Source organism: Calypte anna, chromosome 3 (genome assembly GCF_003957555.1).
Source record: "Calypte anna isolate BGI_N300 chromosome 3, bCalAnn1_v1.p, whole genome shotgun sequence".
Taxonomy (NCBI): Eukaryota; Metazoa; Chordata; class Aves; order Apodiformes; family Trochilidae; genus Calypte; species Calypte anna.
In genome coordinates, this window is record NC_044246.1 from 53,912,504 (window position 1) to 53,930,725 (window position 18,222).

At 42.3% G+C, this 18,222-nt stretch overlaps 1 long non-coding RNA gene across 2 annotated transcripts; it reads right to left on the bottom strand.

Annotated features, from left to right (window-relative positions):
• Positions 1-1,536: 1,536 nt before the first annotated feature.
• On the bottom strand, positions 1,537-14,137 carry LOC115598134. Of its 2 annotated transcripts, none has more exons than XR_003987412.1 (4): positions 14,055-14,137; positions 13,330-13,379; positions 12,905-13,066; positions 1,537-1,749 (listed from the first exon to the last, which is right to left on the bottom strand). It is a non-coding gene; the product is annotated as an uncharacterized LOC115598134 (long non-coding RNA). The 2 variants fall into 2 exon arrangements; XR_003987413.1 differs by lacking the exon at positions 1,537-1,749 and adding an exon at positions 12,734-12,798.
• Positions 14,138-18,222: the final 4,085 nt, after the last annotated feature.

Here is an 18,222-nt window from a genome sequence, read left to right on the forward strand (position 1 = left end):
CACAGGGGAAAGGCAATAACATAAGGGATAAAGTAACAAAAATACGAATGTATACAGACATACATATACAACCCAGTCTCGATGCCAGCAGGGCTAGGTGCCTGAGAGCTCTTTGAGTGGATCCAAGAGGGTGGTCCACAGCTCTTCCCAACACCCGATGGATACGGATTCTGGAGAGCAGCAGCCGAGATGGTGGTAAAGGAGCACAGCCAGGAGCGAGGGGAAAGAAGAGTCGCTTCTGGCCTTCTCAACCTTTATAGAGTATAGAGGCAGAAAATGGGAAGGCATAGACACGTTCCTTTGTGTTCCTCCCCTCTCAGAGTCCGAAAGCCCTCCTTCTTTAGTTCGTCATGTTCAAATGGCACATTGCCTGCTTCCCTTTGCCTTGTTAGTAGAACAATAGTGAAGCCCTGACTGAGGTGCTCCTGGCCTTCACACTATCCTGTTGCTGCATCACAGTGTAGTGGAAGACCATTCCTGCAGGACCAGAGGCAGATGCTGAACTTTGGTGCACCTCTTTTCTCTGCATTATAACCTCTTGCTTACTTGGTTTCTAGGGGCTTGTCTTCATTATTTCTTGGGCCTGGAGAGTTTAGTATGCAACAAGGTACCTAGGTTGGTCTTGCAAGCTCTGTCTCGCACCCAATTATGTGATCTTCTATGCTCACTACGTCTGCTAAAGCAGTGACCTTGGTAATTCCAAAATGTATGTTAGAAGACAGACTGAATCACATGTTGTAATTTCCCACATTATTGCTTTTCTGAAATATGGTTTATGTTTGATGTAGAGCAGGCAGGCTGTGGATTTCTTCCTTTATTTAAATAACTTTTTTGTGTATAAAATACCTAAGTCTAATATTTAAGTCTCTATTGTAATGGGAAAGGAGAGGCAAAGAAAGGAGGATAGGCCATGAATTTATATATGTTTTGCTTAGTCTTTCTCCTCCTACTGAAAATCTAGCAGTGTGTTCTTTTCTCTGAAACTGTCCCATTTGCTTCTTTATGTCTGGAGAGGCACTGTTTTAAAGCCATTGTTAAACACTATAGGTGGTGATGACATGGAAGCAGCATAACAGTAGCTTCCAAAGAGTCATTTTTGTCGCTGCCAAATTGATGCTGAATTGAAGTACCTTCAGAATGGAAGTATTATTTTTTTCTTACCTTTAGAACTTGTATTCTTTTCTAATGTTCTAATGTTCTAATTGTTTTGAAAATAATTGTGTGACAATGGTTCATTTTTAACACAATTAGCTGGATTTTTGTTTTTAAAATGGTCATTGTTAGCATTAATTTTGGAGTAGGGAAGAAAAAAAAACTTTTATTAAAAAAATATTTTTACAAAAGCCCGCAGAAAACCCAACCTTGTTTAAAGTCTTAAGATTTTTGTTTTTCACCTAGCAAGCACTGACCTCTTAAACAGTTTTGAGGGAAATGCGTGAGAAATATCTGTATTTAGTGAAAAGAGTAGAGATAAATTAAAGTAATTTAATACCCATTTCCTTTTTAAGGAAAATAAAATTGCATTACTGTATAACAGTACATTTTACTTATATAATTAAATGCAGTTCTCTTTGCAGCTAGTGGCGTTGGCAAGGCAGCAGCAGCAGTGACTGAGGTAAGCCTAGGGGGAGGGTTCAGTCCCACTGTACAGAGAAGCTCCTGGGCTCTAGGACTCCCAACAGCCTGTGCCCCACGAGGATCCAGGAGTCCATGGCAACCAATCAGGCATGGAGGAGATGTGGCCAGGAGCTGCATGGGAGATATAAACACCTCTGTGGAGTGCCAGTGACCCAGAGGAGGCAAAGAGTGGTGTGGCGCTTCAGTGAGGCATGGCAAATCAGTTTGCATGGGTAGGGCAAGTGGCAGGGCTCCTTCACTGCTGGGGGAAGGACAGGTAACCCAAAAAGATCCTTCCACTCTCCTGTGCATGTTGCCATCCCCCCTTGGAAGGACCAACCTTGGAACCAGTACCAGCCAGGTACATCTAAAGGAGGTATTAACACATCAAATAGTGGCTAGTTGGAGGAGGAAGACTGTGGTCCCGTCACCCACCAAAATGGATATTGGTATCCTGGCCACAGGCTGTGAGGAATCCCACGGCCTTTCACAGGCAACAGGGCGCAACACGGGGCAACACCTACTGTGGCTGCGTGTGGTGTAAGCAGATTGATGACCTGCTCACGTGGCAGGTGGCACAGTGGCACATCTCCAAGATGAAGTGATGGAGCTCAGGGATTAAGTGACTAGGCTGAAAAATACCAGGGAGAGCGGGAGGGAGATTGACTACAGAAGTGGAATGGGAGGAAGCTCCTAGCTGATCAGATGGTTCTGTATGCTCTCATCAGCAAGCTCCCCAGCCTTGCTGTAGTAACCCACATGAGCAAGGTCAATAGGAACAGGTCTCTGCCTGACAAAAGAAACGAAACAACTGGAGCAAGTGTCCTATAAAAAGCACATCACCTGTAGTGCCATTGCAGAACAGGTATGAGATTCTACATTAAGAACTTCCTGTGAACAAGTATGAGGACTCATGAAGTCCAGAAGTGCCACAAAGGCAGACTTGCTTCAAGCTTATTGTAGGTATCTCCCTGCTGAGGGGAGTAGAAGGCCCAATATGCAGACTGAACCTACTTCATAAAGAGGTCTGCTGCCTCCCTGGTGCCCAGGTAAAGGACATCATTGATAAACATCCTGCCCTTGTGAGTCTTTCTGATTATTAGCCACTTCTGGTCTTTCAGGTGAGTAGTGCTGATGTAACAAATGAGAGGCTCACAATCAATTAAAGGATTTCAGGGTCTTGGGGCAACTGGTAAAGGGCAGGAGCTCAGATTGTGTTCTCTTCCATCCCCTAATATCAGCAATGGACGAGGGAATATCCAGGAAAAGCCAACAAGTCAATTCATGGCTCCGAGACTGGTGTCTTCAACAAGGCTTTGGATCCTATGACCACTCAGTATACAAGGCACTAGTGTCATAGACAGGTTAGTAAATTGAAAAAATGTCTCCTGAATCAGCAAAATTACATCCAAGATTGCATGAGATGGCACCATTTGCTTTGTCTACACTTCAAAAGATAACAAAGGTATTTTCAGCAGCAGACCCCCTCTCCTTTGATATGGTAACACCCACCTTAATGTAACAGGCTGATAAGATAAAATGCAGATCAGAACAACTCCTGATACAAAGTTGCCAGACAGGTAATACAGATTGGTGTGAAACTGATCTATTTGAATACAAAAGCCAAGGAATTCTTGGAATGCCTGAATACCAAATGGAAGGCCTGCAGTTACCAGTTTAAAATCTCTGGCAATGATTGATGGAAGGCAGAAATTTTTTTCCTCTGAAACTCAGAGGAAAAAGGAGACAATTCTGGTCTGCTTTCACTTGATCCACTCTTTCCCACTTCCTTCGGCATCATCAGCTTACATACGAGACAGCGACTGCAGTGGTGAGGTGGTGATTCTCTGGGGACCTTGGAGGGTGAAAACTTTGCATCTGTTTCTTTTCTTCTTTTTTTTTTTTTTTTTTTTTCCTTAAGAGCTCTTAGGTAATACATCTGTTTAAAACCCCCTTTCTCTGCATTTCCCCCCACTATTAACCCTTTCCTGAGACCTGTTGCTAGCTTGGCGCTTTTTCCCTAAAATATATTTCCATTTTAATTTGCTTAAATCTTAAAGTTGGTTACTTTTGCAATTTGTGGGCCATATATGCACAGTGGCTGGTATTTCCTCATAAAATATAAACCAATAACAGTTACAGACTGTGACATCTTAATTGGAATAGTCAGCAGGATAACATTGAGGAAAATATTGGAGCCTGTTTGTAATTTTGCACTCAAATTACAAAATTAACTCTTAAAAAATATTAATTACAAATTTAAATTCAGATTACTTCCAAAAATGAACACTTCAGCCATTTGTGCTAGCACAAGTGGGGTTCAGGAATGGATTTTTCCCCTTTACAAGGAGGAAGAATTTCGTGAGTCTATTTCTATGCCCTTTCGGGCAACACTTCAAAACCATAGATACATCCCAAAGGAAAGGATTTATAATACAGCTTGCAAACACTTTAAAAAGGGGAGAATTTGAAACCATTGATGAAACCTTAAAATCTTTAGACAACTGTGCCACTCTTTATCAAGAGACTAAAAAAAAAATGTTTAAAAACATGGTGTATGTGGGAAAACAGTCTGCGGAGGCTTCAGGATTCCATGTACACATCAGTATGATTGTATGTAATCATTTATTAACAACTTGCACTCACTTTATATAGAGAAGCCTTGTTTACACCATCTTATCATGCAGGTGGCTTTGTATTCCAATTACACATTCCATTCTCATGGAACCTTCTTCTCACATAATTATTTTCCTCTTCTGTTGCCAATTAAGTTATCTCTTTCCCACTAGCTCATTCTCAGAAAGCCTCTAACTAGGCCTCAATAACCATTAAGCCAATGTGGCCTAAATTGAAGTAAGTCAGGATTGCTCACAACCTGTATATTTCTGAACTGTTTCCCCAACATATTCCCCTTTTTGTTTTTTGAGCAATTCTGAGTTATTTCTTACGTAAGATAACATGCTAATGATATATTGTCATAAACAGCATACTAATAATGCAAAAGCAATAATAACATATATACTGATGCAAAAGCAATAATAACATACTAGTAATATGAAAGCAATAATAACATATATAACTGATAAGCCTTGCCTAATTAAATCTGTAAGCCAACAAGCTAACTGGTATATTTTATGATTTTTATCAATTCTTACCAAAGGCTTTTCCTCTTGCTATGTGTGATACAAATGAAACAGCAAGAAACCCAAATTTCAAATTTTCACTTATATTCTAGGCCTAATTGTTGCATTGACCAGTTTGATCACAAATGTTATTGATAACTCATTAGTGCTCTCATGAGGTCACGCTCTTTTTTCTTCTCATGAGGGTATACGCTCTTCCCTTTTCTTTCCTCTCTTTTTTTTTTTTTTTTGATTGTATGTAAATAGTTTTATTATCGAATCATGTATTCTAATGATTTCAAACTAAACTTAAAGAAATTTATTTCTATCACACCACTCCCTTGCACAGTATTTTGCAGTGCAGCTTTGAGCATCTTTTAAACTCTTTTAAATAATAGATCAAATTATAATCAGTGTGCCCATCAAAGTAAGTTGTTTTAAAATATCTGGAGTTTGCATAAAAGCAGAGTAGTGACGCAACCTAATTGAAGCCAAATTATTTCTATTTCATGGATAGCGAAAATCTCCTTTCAAAGAAAAGAAAATATCACTATCCTTACTGAGTAGCAGGTAACCCTCAAGTTACTGCCTACCAGAATTCAGGCCTGGACATTTGATGCCCAGAACAAAGTAAAAATATTTCCCACTTCTGCTTCATACCTTTCAGAAGGCATTAGAGAAACTTTTCATTTTTTGTCTTTTTAATGAGGCTATGTGGTGTCCTTTCCTCCCCCTCCCAGCAGGGCTCACAGCTACAGTATCTGCGGGGGCAGAGGCAGCACCTGCAGCTGTAGCAAGCTTGCTGGCAGCAATCGCCAGGCACACGAAGGGGGGTTGAGAAGCAGCCGCGGGGGAAAGAGGCGAGGTGGGGGGGAAATTTCTCTCTCCGCAGCATTTCTCGGCCTCTGAAAAAACATTCTCATGAATCTATCATACTCCTTACCAATATGAGAAAAATTTAACAACACCTACTAAAAACTTTAAAAAACCAAAACACTATTACTACTAAAATCTGGTGGAATCAGCCTAAAATAAAATAAATCAGTGCAATCTCCCAAACTAAATACTTGTATCAGAAATATTATCACCGTGAATCCACATTTAAAGGCGTTTGTTTCCATGGTCGAACCCATCTGCTCGGTACCCAAAGCACTCCAGTACCTGTAAGTAAGCACATATAACCTCGACCAGTCAGTTTCACCTCTGCCAGCCCTTCCCATTGTCCAGTGATGGAATTCTTGAATTCCACCAAAATTTTGTGGGAAGGTTCCAAAGCAAAGTCTGCTAAAGCTTTTTGGTGAATCAGTATCGGAGGTTCTGTACGATCTCCTGTAAGGCGTAAATAGTTCATGACATATACAGCCTTACTTAACTGGTCCTGAGGAGGACTACCTTCCTCCCCCCTTTTTGTCTTTCAAGGAGTGTCTTTAGTACCGAATGGCAACATTCCACTATTGCTTGTCCTGTAGGGTTATGAGGAATACCAGTAACATGTCGAATATCCCATTGTCCACAAAACTGTCGAAAACGAGCAGAAGTATAAGCGGGGCCATTGTCCGTCTTAATAGACTGAGGTACTCCAAGAACAGCAAAGGATACATATAGATGTCTGATAACATGTTTCGTTGCCTCACCAGTCTGAGCAGAGGCCCAAAGGGCCATAGAAAAAGTATCTATAACAACATGCGCATATTTTAAGCAACCAAACTGTTGTACATGAGTGACATCCATTTGCCACAGTTCCAAGGATTTTAAACCTTTAGGATTGACTTCCATCCCAATACCAAGATCAACCTTTTGGCAATCAGGACAAGATTTCACAATTCCCTGGGCATCCCCCAGAGGTAAATGAAATTGCTTCGCTAGCACTTTAGCAGATTGATGAAAAAATGCATGAGATTGTCGAGCCTGTGAAAAAACATCAACAGAAGGACCAGTCCACGCTGGTGCAACTAAATGGTCAGCTCAGTTATTACTGATAGCCAAACCTCGGTCACTAAGATGACTCCGGATATGAGTGATAAAATAAGGATGTTCTCTTTCTGCTAAGAGTCTTAATAACTTCTGCAATAAGAAATACAAATGCTTATTTGAAATTTCTTTCAAAATGGCATGATACATTCTTAAAACAATACCTACTACATAAAGTGAATCAGAGACTATATTTACAGCAGTATTATTCCACGTTTCAAAAACCCAAATAACCGCAGTAAGTTCAAGGGTTTGCAAAGAGTCAAATGACTTCCCTTGAATTAAATGTTCTTCCCATTGCCCAGGCGTCTCCTCCCAGGTAACAACAGCTTTAAGGGATTTTCTTCCAGCATCCGTAAAGACCGTTAAGCCGTCCACTGGACTGTCAGACAAAAAACTACATGACTCCCAGTGCATGTTAGATAAAAGTGGTAACAAGCGATATGAGGGGTAAGAATTCGTGATTTCCCCACCAAACTGTGCTAAGGCTATTTGCAGGTCTGTGGAAGTTCACAGCAACCAAACCAAATAGTCTTGCATAAGAGGCAAAATGATCTGTGCTGGGTCCACTCCAGCGATGTCTTGACATCGCGCTCTGCCCTTTATAACAATTTGAGATAAAACTGCAACCCTTGTTGTAATTGTTTTACATAAACGGATTGACAAAAAGATCCATTCTAAAATTCTTAAAGCTTGTGTTTTCTTAGCATCCCATTGAGCTAATAACCCAAAAGGATGAACTCGATCTTGACCTGAATTTATTACCATTAACGTTATCGGCAACTCAGCTACAAAGCAAGATGCATGACACGTTAAAATTTTCTCCTGAATAACAGTCAAGGCCTTTTGATGTATAGGCTGTAACTCTCTTTTATCAGTTACATTAGACATGGTACCCAAAAGATCAATCAAAGGCTGTAAATCATCATTAGTAATCCCACAAAGTGATCTTACCCATTGGATATCACCCACAAGTTTCTGCACATCACTTAAAGTATTAATTTCTGTTTTAAAAGCAACCTTCTGTGGCTGTACTGCACTCCCTGTGATTGTCCACCCCAGATATTTCCAAGGCTCATGCTTCTGTACCTTTTCTGGGGCAATTTTTAAACCACGTTGTTCTACAATCTGTGTTACATGAGCTAAAACATCATCGTGATTGAGTGTTCTCCCTGCAATTAAAATGTCATCCATATAATGATAGATAATCAACTCAGAAAATTGCAATCATAAAGGCTGTAGGGCCCAGGCAACATAATTTTGACACATTGTTGGGGAGTCCTTCATTCCCTGCGGTATACAACCCAGTGATATCTTTGTGCCGGCTCAGCCTTATTAACAGAAGGAACTGAAAAAGCAAAACGTTCAGCATCATCTGGATGTAAAGGAATTGTAAAGAAACAATCTTTTAAATCTATTACCAACAGATCCCAATTTTCTGGTAACATTACCGGGGACGGTAGTCCAGGCTGTAACGCTCCCATATCCTCCATGACCGCATTGATAGCATGCAAGTCATGCAGTAAACACCACTTTCCAGATTTTTTAGGAATTGTAAATATAGGCGTATTCCATGGTGAGGTAGATGGTACAATATGTCCAGCCAGGAGTTGTTCTTGTACCAATTCCTTCACATGCTGCAGCCGTTCATTAGTTAGCGGCCACTGATCTATCCAGACAGGATTGTCGGTAGACCACTTGATTTTTAGGATAGGCTGCTCCTCAGTGACCGCTACTAAAAAGGCTGTGTTACGAGCCTAGCATTAAGCTGACTGAGTACATCTCTCCCTATTAACATAATAAGTGCAAGCATAACATTCGGTCTAACTGACACTTGAGACCCGTCAGTAAATTGCAAAGCAATTGGATCTTTACTAATCCTAGTCTACTGCGTTCCTCCCACCCCCATAATACTTGCGGGGGACGGTACCGTGGGCCATGTTGAGGTCCAGTGCTGCTGAGAAATTATTGTGACATCTGCTCCTGTATCAATCATTATTGTCAATGTAATAGTCTCATTTCATTTAGATTTGAGCAGTACTTCTACCTCAGGTTTCCCTTTCATTATATCCATTGCAAAATAAACCTCTGGCACTCCAGTGGAGCCAAAACCTCCACTTCCTCTATCCCTGTCACCTTTACACGGCACCTGTGACACAAATGGTACTAATTGTGCTGTCCTACTGCCTTTTGGATTGGATACTGGTGGAGTAATAGTATAAACCATAATTTTTACCAACCCAGTAGAATCAGCATCAATCACACCAGGAACTACAAAAATACCTTGCCTAGAAGTAGATGACCGTCCTAAAAGTAAAGCACACAAATTATGTCCTAGGGGTCCCTGAATATTCGAGTCCACTAAATGCACGTCAGTGTTTAACAATGTTACAATGGAAATGTTACAATGTTTCCACGTCAACTCTGGCGCTCCAGTGCGTGGCGGAGCTGATGGTGTCCAGGGCCCCTGAGGTCCCTGAAGTCCCTGAGGTCCCTGACCAGCGGACCAAGCTCCCCGAATTTGTGTCTTGGCGCGCGGGTAATTCGCGCTCCACGGACGGTTTCCCGATTGTCGGCACTCAGATGTATTGTGATTGTCTCTATTGCAATTCGAGCACCATTTCCGTCTAGGTCCTGCACCTCTGCATTGTGATTTAAAATGACCTGCTTTATCACAATTAAAACATTTTTTATCATTCGCCACCCTGCCTTTCGGCGCTATTGAAACCACATCTTTTAGCGCCGCGGCCATAAAGACGGCCTTTTCCGATTGCCGAGTGCGTTCTACGAGCTCAATCATATCTGCAACCTCAGCTGTTAGAGGCAATGGTCCTAAAATTTGCCTTGTTTTATCATTCGCATTATCAAAAGCTAAAACCCTAAACATACGCTGTCTGGAGTCCTCATCCAAATCAGGGTGGTTTTGAATCGTCCTGAACAGTTTATCAACAAAATCAGAAAAAGACTCATTTAAACCCTGTCTGATATGAGCGAAAGCATGCAGTCGGCCAGGTTCCTGGATCGATGTCAGCGCCTGTAAAGCAAGCTTTTGAGTTAATTGCAGCACCTGTGGCGCAAACTGAATTTGCAAATTGTTATCGGCGAAAGGACCTTGACCCATTAGCATTTGCACCTGAATACCGTCTTGTTGTCGTGGCTGAGATGCTTCAGCACTGCATAATTTTTGCCATTCCCTAGAAAACAACAGTAATTGTGAGGGAGAAAGCAAAATGTCAGTTAACTGAGATATATCTTGCGGTGTCAACAAATCACTCGTAAAAATATATTTCAACATTTGTTGGACCATAGAAGACTTAATGCCATTTTGACTTATTGCTGCTTTAGCCTTTTCTAGTATTTTCCAATCAAAAGGCTCCCATATTCGTGTCCCATCCGCTTGTATCGTCAGGGGGAACGCCGCCAAGTTAGGTACAAACTGTCCCTCCATTATTGCATCACGTACGACCGCTCTCCACCTTTGTCCAGATCCGGATTCTTCTGGAAGCTCAGGAACCGGATTCCGCAAATTAGGTGGAATAATTGCTCCCGCACACGGAGGACTCTGTGAAGAGTTAAGCGGTACCAGGGCCGAAGACTCTAAACCCAAGCGCTTTCCTGCCGGTTTAGCTGTAAGATCTCCCAGTTTTAGGATAAGGCTGTTTAGCAACTTTTCAACAGATCCTTCTCGTTCTGAGGTGATAAGAGGATTGTCTGACAATGGTGGACACTCTGTGCTCTGTAAGGCTTCCGATCGGTTAGCACGCTGGGCTTCAGATAAAGTACTACATTCATTATTTAAAAAAAATTGTCTTAACTCATCCTCACTCGGAGGAGGCGGCAAATCGGGTTCGTTAAATGTACTTTCTCCTGCACCCGCATATTCCATCTAATCCGCGCGATGTTGTGGTGCCGAAAAATCCCCGTAAGGGCGGCGGCGGGCTACTGGCAAAAGGATTCAGTGGAAGCGCCTCCGGCATTTCGCTAGCAGGAGCCGCAGCTGCTGAGCAGCCAGTCCTAATGCTTCCACTGGTCTCCTCGTGAATCGGTGCAACGAAAACAGAGGCGGCTGCCGCTCTTTCACTTTCCATCTCTTCTAAAGTTACTTTAATCAATTTCCAAAGTAACGCTAAGCGTCCCGCCTCCTTATCTCCTTCGCTAATTTTTTTCCACAGGGCAGTACCTATGGCTTCCCAGGTAGGTAACTCAAAAACGGTACCCATCGAGGAGATCAAGTCTCTATCCCGTGCCCATTTCAGCAATTCTCGTAAGGATTTGCCATCATATGATAAACCTCTCTTAGAGAGAATATATTGGAGGAGCTTAACTACTGCCTCTTCATCTTTAGACAGTGTAGACCCCATCTCCTCCCCAGCCGCTCACCTGATCAGGGCAAGATTCTTCAATTCCGAGGTACCTCTTTTATTCCGTAGCCGGGCACCAGCTACATAGATTGCCGGGGCAGCAATCTCCTTTCGGCTGGCTTCTCCGCTACCCTCTCATTCCGTCTTCATCGCTCCTGGAAGCAACAGCATGAGAGTCCCAGGTCCGGGCCGTCCCTGTTTGGGTGCCATTTGTGGGAAAACAGTCTGCGGAGGTTTAAGGATTCCATGTGCACATCAATATGATTGTATGAAATCGTTTATTAACAACTTGCACTCACTTTATATAGAGAAGCCTTGTTTACACCATCTTATCATGCAGGTGGCTTTGTATTCCAATTACACATACCATTCTCATGGAACCTGCTTCTCACATAATTATTTTCCTCTTCTGTTGCCAATTAAGTTATCTCTTTCCCATTAGCTCATTCTCAGAAAGCCTCTAACTAGGCCTCAATAACCATTAACCCAATGTGGCCTAAATTGAAGTAAGTCAGGATTGCTCACAACCTGTATATTTCTGAACTGTTTCCCCAACAGGTGTAGATTATTTTAATGCTCGTGCCTTTTTTTTTTCCTGGCCACTATGATCAGGCAGCAGAAAGAGGAATTGCATCAACAATCGGAGAACAGAGAAAGCAGCATGTTGGAGGAATTTGGAGATTTTATAAGATTTGACAAGTCTTGTGAACGAGACACAGGATGAAAACAGGTAACACACAAAGAGATTCTATATTCTCCCTTGGAATTCGTGCAGTTAAAAATGCAATTTGGTAGATTACCCTCTGAGACACACATTGAATATATAATAAGTGTCACATCCTTGGGAGTTAATATTTTGCTATTCAAAAAAGAAGCCCCAGGCTATTGGGAGGCAGAAGCCATGCTAATTACTGCAACCACAGGGCTCCCTGGTCTCTGACTCAACAAGCCGCTTTTAACACTGGTTTAATTGACCCCATATCAAGAGGGAAACCCCATGTATTGTGGGGAAATCTCCCCCAGGTGATGGACAACGTATACAAAGCAAGTGCAATTCAAATGATTCTCATACTGATACTCTACCAGGACAGCCCTCTGATGCTGACCACAGATGATGGATATTTTTATCTGAGGGCTGCCTGAGGAGCTATAAAATCTAGCAATACAAATTAAGGCTAGAATTGAAAGTTCATTAACTTGGTCCGATTTGGTCAAGGAATTAACTGAATACAGCCACAAATATGAGGTGCTGGAAGCTGACTGGAAATCCTCTGTGAAAATCCTTCAGGCATCAGCAAATGATGACCAAAAACCTTCTTATGCTTCTGTAACTGCCATGCCCCCCCGTATCCCTCCTCAGCAACAGGAGGAGCCACAGGGTGAATGGACAGTTGTGAATAGAGGGGGCAGGCAGAGAAATAACACCAAAATAAAACCCCCCAAGACAGAGACACAGGGTGAACCGAGCCCTTTTGCAAGGCTTAAGGAGGCTAAGTGAAAAGGTATTGCACCCTCACTTTTGAGACACAATTTCACATATGGTCACCTAAAAACCTTAATAGAGAAACGACCTACAAGGTCAAAATCAGGAGAGATCTAGCATTTCAAACAGTTTGGGAAACTTCTTTCTGCAGATGAAAAAAAAAGATGGCACAGAGAGGAGAAAGGTACCAATCTTAATTCAGTAAGCTCAACTGACTCCTTGAATGAACCGTGGGACACTGTCCCTAAAGATGAAAAGGATTGGTCAGAAAATAATAAACAATCAAATCCAAAAGACTGGCAAAATGTGTTGAGATTAGTTCAAAACAAAAACAGTGATTTGAAGCTTACCTGTGCTGTGGGGCGGAAGTGTTATCCTGTAACATTTGTGGTTGGTACAGATGCACACTAAAATCTGATGTGGTGAAATATTGTATTGATTTGTCCCTGAAGCCTGTATTCAAACGTGGTGCATTGAGCAGACCCATCTTGCAAAAAAAGGCAAGAGTTTCCCTAAAATTACCAGGAAAAGAAGAGTTAATTTAAAACCAAATGATTGTAGATAAAACTCCTTACAATCTACTAGGAATGGATGTTCTCATTGGTTGGGCATGGAGAAATGAAAACAGCTGCTTTTGGAATTTCAGCATGCCCACATTCAAAGTTAGATGATTGCAATCTGCTTCCCTCTTGCCCCAAAGCAAAGTTTCTAGTGTGAGATTTTCCTATTTCTGTGGCTGCTAAAGAGGGGATCAAAGAGGTAATTTCTGACTTACAGAAGACATTATTTTGCCTTGCCACTCTCCATTTAACTCCCCAGTTTGGCCTGTAAGAAAACAGAATGGTAAATGGAGAATGACAGTAGGTTGTAGGAAATTAAATGCACAGTACAACTGTAAGACCTGAACTCTATCTGCTTGGTGCTTAGTTGGGAAAAGCCTTCAGCATAATAGTTACCAATATTTTTAAACATTTATTTTGTGATAGCACTCTGAAGCCAAGACGAAAAAGACCAAGCCAACCTGCTGGTCAAGCTCCATTGTCTGAAGCGCTGCACAAAACACACTGCAGAGACCTGAGACTCTTAAGGTGAGACTTTTAAGGTTGTTAAGACAGAGAGGCAAATCAGAGAGTCACAGCAAAATAACAATAGCAGTGATTAATTTTGGTGTATTCAAAGTGATGATCTCTACTATCTCACTGGCTGAAGCTGAGAGAAGCATCACTTTACTGGCCTGTGCTTACTGAAGCTCCTCTTTGTGTGGTTAGTTATTTTCTGTGCATCTCACTTACGCCCACAACATAATCTAATTCCTTTATTCAGATACTGTCTTACTTCATTGTGAGCCAGAGGTAGATGTTTAACATGGAAATCTTAAATCTGCTCCATGCAAAAGTTTTCCAAGTTGGATGCCACTGAACATACAGCCTTACAAAGGGGAAATAGGACACATCATTATAAGAAGTATTTGTTTCCTGAGCAATAGGACACTGTACTCACCATGCCTTCTTGTCTTTTTCCTTACTCTTCTCCTGCACTTGTTATTGATCATCTCTGGCAATGCATATGGAATTGAAACTTTTGTTTTTTTCTGTTACACTTAAAAGAGAAAATAAAACAAATGCTAGAGGCATAGTTTATGCTTTTTTCCCCTTATACTTAGGAAAAACCCTCTTTCTACTAAGATGATGCTCTGTGATGGCAAGTATTCCATTTACAGCATATAAGCCCTGCCACTGTTAGCTGGGGTACTTGTTCTGTTGCCCTTTGACTTGTCTGTCCTGTCAGTGTTTCACTGCTTTAATTTTCAGTCTCTCTTCACTTCATGACTGGTACTTGTTGCTCTGTGCTCTCATTTTGGTAATTCAAAAGGAAGTGTTTCTATCAAGTGTCCAAAATGTTACCAAATGCTGCTTTATTGTCTTTTTTTTGTTTGTTTGTTTGTTTGTTTGTTTGTTTTTGTCTGTTTTTTTTTCCAAGTCAAACTTCATTTTCTTTGCGAGATTGTAGGTGAAGATATGCAATGGCTCAGATTTATTTCCATTTACTCCACTTGGAGTGTGTGCCTGCTGAGTGTGTATCTTTCTTTAGCTATTGCCTTTCCTCCTTCCTTTTTTTTCCCCTTGCACACCCTCTAGCCTCTCAATTTCTCTGCATCTCTATTCACTTCTGTCTCAGTTTAGTGGGCAGGGTGAACCACAACCAAGAGAACATATCTTCTCTCTCTGTTAGACCCCTTCACCCTCCCATGGGGAGATAGGGGGGAATAAGGAAGAGAAGCTTAGAGGCTGGAAATTAAAACTCGATCAGGTAAGGGACAGTTGCACTTAGGATGAGGAACAAATATATATGAATACCTGATCCTGATGATCCAGATACAAGTTCTGAGGGTGTCTTGTGTCAGAGTTGATTCAGGAGAGTGGTACTCAGTTCTTCCTAGCATCCAATGGACAACAAAACTGGAGTCTCTTCCCAAGACCTCCTAGTGCAGTGATGCATCTCAGAAGATGAGAGAAGGAAGGGAGACAGGCTTTCTGTACTCCTGGCTTTTATAGAGTATTGCAGAAAACAGGAGGGAGAACTGACCCCTCTCTCTTCCACCCCTTCTCACTCGGTCCTAAAGACCCTCTCTCTAGGTCCCTGTATTGGTACATTATCTTGGCCCACTCAAACCATAACAACTTCTGATTAATTTTTTTGGCTTATGGCCACTCCTGGTATAGTCTCTGTAACAAAACATCAGTTAAAGAAGTTGGGACCAAATAAGCCTGGATGAAAGCACTTGACACAGCTTTATGTCATCACATTTGCATTGGTGATGTGAGAGAGCACTATAAAAACACTAAACTGGATCCAGACGTAAAGGTCTGTCAGTTTTGTGATTCTCAAAGCTCAGCTGCCTTGGAAGATTTTAGTAGCTGCTATCAAGTTCTCCAAATTCTTGGGTCAGCTGAGCACCTAAAGTTCAGTGCAGAAACTACTTGTGCATCAGCCCATGTGCCAGCATCCTTGGGCAGCTAGACTTTTGCAGAGCATGAGGCCTCTTCAGTCCTTCAGAGAGGCACAAAAGTGTCACCTGGTCCTTTCCACAGAGGGAGTCAGAGAATGAACTCATGTTTAATCTGGGCCAGCAGTTTTAATGGAAATCAGTGGTAATTAAAGAAAACTCATTCCTGTTTAGCATGAAGAAAAGGCTGGTTGGTTAAGTTGCAGAACTAATAACTCCAGGGCAGAATGGCATTTCCGATTCTCTGTTGCTCACAAGTAGAAACCACCTACATGTTTATAACTTACAGCTTCCTCCTGCTGTGTGATGGCACAAAGGTGCAGATTTGTCAGTGTCTGGGGACCAGCCATAGCTGTGTAGCTGACTTATGCCTGGGAAATCCAGTTGGTATTGTGATGACTGTTTTAACAGTGCTATTACTGCTGCCTCTGGGGGAGTACTCCCTCAGAGACAGCAAAAATTTTTTGCTTAGCACAACTGCCCGCATGCATGGAGACAGGAATACTTTCCACTACAGAAGACATGCAGTTCTTTGTGAGGAACTACAATAACCCACAAATACCAATTCTCCCAGCAAGTGTGAGAGTGGAAGGGAGAGAAATCAAAGCCTTGGAAAGGGCTTTTCCTTTCCCTCCTGATAGATGATGGTATGCTGACTGTGATTACAGCATTAATGTAAAACTCCTGAGTACAGAATCCCTTCAAGTAGTAACAGCCCAACTTTTCCTCCTTTGAAGCCCAGGGCCCAGCAAGGGCACTTTTGGGCCTGTTTTCCTCTTGCTCACTTTGTCCCTTTGGGCTCAGGTTAAATGTTATGGTCTTCATGCTGTTTCCAAAGAGAACAGGTCTCAGTGGGGGTGAAAAAGAGGAAAGAGGCAAGGGCTGGACTTCCCTAAGGCTACTCCAGCCCTGATGGGAACCAGTCAACCTCTCTCCCACCTGCCAGGAGCAATGCCCAAGTGGGCAATTTGGTGTCTACCCAGGAGAAAGAGCAGCTGGCAGCCATGAGGTGTGGAGAGGAGCCCTGCAGGAGAGGAATATTTGTCATTATCTGCTGATGAGTAAGAGTAAATAACTTACTAGGACAGGCCTTTTCAAGTACAGTGAAGTTTGGGATATTTTGTCAGCTAATAAAGAGAAATAGCCACACTGACAAAGGTTCAGCCTGATGCTGCCCTGTAAGGGACACTGAAAAAAATAAATAAAGGGAGAAAGGAAAGGATATTGGATGTTTTGTTTGTTGTTTTGGGAGTTTGGGTTTTATTTGCTTTGTAATGGCCTTTTAGGATTATGAAATCTCTGTTAAAAGTCACATGGACTTATGAAATACTTAAGTGGATGTGAGGCAGTGGACAGGCACTTGGACCATAGCAAGTGATTGTGAGGGCTTTCGGGAGGTGGCCACAGCTGCCAGGTAGCAAGCATTGGAGGTGACCCTCTGCCTGAGGGACCAGCTGGGGCTGGGGTGGCAGGGGCTGAGCATACAACCCTTGGTTTGGGAGTCCCATTTTAAGAAATATGCACTAAGTTGCTTCCCCAGAGGGGGTAAAGGAAGGCATCCCTGTCTAGAACAACAGTCAGGACTGGTGGAAACTGGAGGAAAAAACAAGTGAGGTATGGGGAAGCAGTTAATGCAAAAACACATCAGAGCACCTTTACTGCAGGAGGATTAGGATTAAGAGGGTTGTCACTGTCTTCTGTCCTTCTTTCCTATGGCCTCCCCCAGTACAGCATCTGTTCTAGATCCTCAGCCTCAGCTCCCTGCTGTGGGAGAAGTCATCTGGGTAGCAAACTTAAATTATCATAAAAACACAGAATGCCTGGTTGAAAGAGACCTCAAGGATCATCTGATCCAAACTTTTTTGATAAAAATGTAGTTTTAATGAGATAGCCCAATACCTGTGATGGTGCTTCACTCCTGCACACAGTGAGGAGTAACACTATTCTCATTTTCCCCTGAAGTGGTTGAACCCCAGCAGAGCCTGCCAGAAGGGCTTCAGATGCAAATTCAGGTATATTTCCTGAACAAACTTTTCCCCATCCTGCAGAGACAGTACGTTAATCAATATAATCTAAAACCAAACCATCCTGCAGTTGTTTGCCATGCTTCTGTTTTTTGTGAGGAACAGGACATCTCTGTATTATAAACCCTGGGCCCTGAGGCTTGTTTGTGCCAAGGTTCCCCTTAGCCTGTGGGCATGTAGCAATAGGATGAGGGGGAACATTTTCATACAGGAAGAAGGTAGATTTACATCAGGTATTAGGAAGCAATTCTTTCCTATGAGGGTGCTGAGACACTGGAACAGGTTGCCCAGAGGAGTTGTGGATGCTCCCTCACCAGAAGTGTCCAAGACCAGGCTGGATGAAGCTTTGAGCAACCTGATCTAGTGGAAGGTGTCCCTTCCCATGGCAGGGGAGTTGGAACTATATGATCCTCAAGGTCCCTTTCAATCCAAACAATTCTATGATTCTGTAAGTTATTTTCTATATGACTTCCCTGCAGCCTCCTCTATTTTATGATGAAGGCGACCTTTGCCTTCATGCTACCTAAAAGCAACTGGACTTACTTTTGCCCATTTACTGGCAGATGTACAGAGGCTGCAAGATCTCAGGCATTTTATATTAACTGAATTATCAAGCCAGCTTTTCATGCATTGAAAA